Source organism: Centrocercus urophasianus, unplaced genomic scaffold (genome assembly GCF_019232065.1).
Source record: "Centrocercus urophasianus isolate 14NV4802_14NV808 unplaced genomic scaffold, USGS_Curo_1.0 seq_14, whole genome shotgun sequence".
Classification (NCBI taxonomy): Eukaryota; Metazoa; Chordata; class Aves; order Galliformes; family Phasianidae; genus Centrocercus; species Centrocercus urophasianus.
The window spans coordinates 43,285,078-43,287,609 of NW_024884586.1; positions in this window are offsets into that span (position 1 = coordinate 43,285,078).

The following is a 2,532-nucleotide window of genomic DNA, read 5'->3' on the forward strand; positions in this document are numbered from 1 at the left end:
CAGTGAGGCTAAGCCAAGAGACTCTCAGAATGGTAATTTAGTGGCCAACCCACGGTATTGTGGTGCTACACTTCAAGTAATCCATAGCTCTCTGCCCCCGCTTCGCACAATTTTCAGGGAACTAATGCAAGGAACTGGTGCCAAATTATTGTGCAGCCTTCCCCCAACCTCTCCTTCATTTCTCCACATTTCTTTCTTTCTTTTCTCTTCTCTCCTGTCTTTCCATCTGTCTTCTTTCCCTCTGTTGAAAAGACTTTTCTTTCTGTCAGTTACCTTCTTTTTTTTTTTTCTTTTTTTTCACTGTTGTCTTTACTTGTTTTCATTCTCAGAACTGTTTATATTCCTGTCTCTTTCCTCACTCTTGTTCTCGAAGACATTCTGGCACCACAAGCACATAGAGCCAATGAATGCTGGTGCCTCTAGCATGATGCTAAGACACTTTTCCACACCAGTGACACGCTCAGGTTGTATATCAGGAAAAGATTCTTCACTGAGAAGATGGTCAGGCACTGGAACAGGCTCCCCAAGGCAGGAGTGACTGAACAATGCCCTCAGACATAGGGTTTAGTTTTCGTGTGGTCCTGTGTGAAGCCAGGAGTCGGACTCAGTAATCCTTGTGGGTCCCTTCCAATTTAGGATATTCTGTGATTCTGTGATTCTAGCAGCTTCAGATTGCAAACAGCTCAGGATGAATGCAGAAGTGCAGCTGTGCCCAAACTTGCTGCAGGCAGAGCCAAAAGTCTGCCTGAATTTCATGTGCTTTGTTTTCTCCCTTGAGACTAAAAGCCACCAGCTCAGGAAGTGTGGTGCTGCAGCCTCTCCTGGGGAAATGAGGTTGTGCAGGATGTCTGTACATAGAGGGGGTGTAGAGAAGAGACTGGGGGCAGAGAGCTGACCCTGCTGCTCTACACAGTGGCTGTTTCTCAGGGTGCCCTCCAGCAACTAGACTTGCTTGCCAGTCTGGGCTTCACCCAAACATCACCTTGGTTTACTCCTGTAATGGGATTGGAGTGCAATGGGGGATTTATGGTGAGATGGGAATGGGGCAATGTCTCTTCCCATCACTGTGACATCAGGTGGCTCTATGTCCATTCATCATGTGGGTGCAGGAGATGCCACTACAGCCACAACAAGGACTGCATACGGACACTGAAGAGTTTATGGGGAAAAAAAGTGCACTGAGTGAAATGCAGTCATTGCTGGCGCTGCCTCCTGGCAGCAGCCCGTGCATTCTTGGCACAGCGCTCAGCTGGAACAGCACGGGAGCCACTTGTGCCCGTACAACTGCAGCTGGTTGTGCCAACACTGCCACTTGTTTGGATGACACAGCGGTGAAGGGGTGGGGACACCCAGCAGAGGCTGTGCACCTGCAGGGGAGCAGTGAGGGGAATCTGGCCTCCCATTGCACATTGCTCCTGTAGCACAGGGACACTGCCACCACATGCAGACCTTGCATGCCACATCCCTTGCTGCATGAAGGTGCTTGGATCTAGGATCTACCTGCATCCGTACAAGTCAGCTCTGCCTCCTAAGAAGGAAAATGGCGAGTGCCTGCATTAGGTTTGCATTGCATTTTCTTTAAGACCTCCATGTGAGCAAAAAAAAAAAAAAAATGTAGCACAGACCTCTGTCTGAAACAGAAGTCCTTTCAGGACTCGCCTTGCAGCATTTTACCCTGCTTATCTGCTCACAGACCTGGTCACGAAAGTTCAAGGATATGATATGGGTTGTGACTCAGGAGCTGGCCACGGTCAGCACCAAACAGGATACATTAATTTCTCCTGATCAACATTCAAGGCCAAGTCCTGGTCCTTATCTCACTAACAGTCTTACTGCTGGCCATTGTATTCAAGCACGGTGTGGTCAGCCTATCCAGAGGTGCTCTTTTCACAAATAGAACAGTGGTCACCATGAACGATTAAACACAGCTCTAATATCACGCACTGTATTTTGACGCTTCCCATGACCAGGTTTCCCACCTCTGTTTCATCTTTCCTGTTAAAAACAGACCCTCTAACACATAGAATCCCAAATTAATGATGTGTATTGGGGCTTCCCAAAAGTGCCTGGTGGCAGTAGCTCTGCTCACACTGAGGCTGGTGCGTGTGAGATAAACTCACATCAACTTCCCACCTTCTGTTGCCCCCAAAATACAATAAATATATTAGAATTATCAAGGTCAAGAAAGAATAATCCTTAGAATTTGGAGATGTTGCTCACAGGAATGAGAACTACCCCCACACACAAATTGCGCTCAAAAGATGAGGAGATAAGAGGTAATTCAAGAAATTACACAAGTACAGGTACCAGTTTGCACATAATGACCTGATTCACTGCTTGGGGTTTACCTTCATCTCCATGCAGTGTCCTCACATTGTGGAGTGGATGACACAATGTAGTGAGAAGTAAATCTGAAACCAAACTGCCCCTGTGCTGAGTAACTCGGAGCAATCACAGCTTGAGAAGAGGGTGACTTGTATTTCAGAATATGATGTTGAAAAGAAAACAACAAAAACACAGAGAAGTTTAATG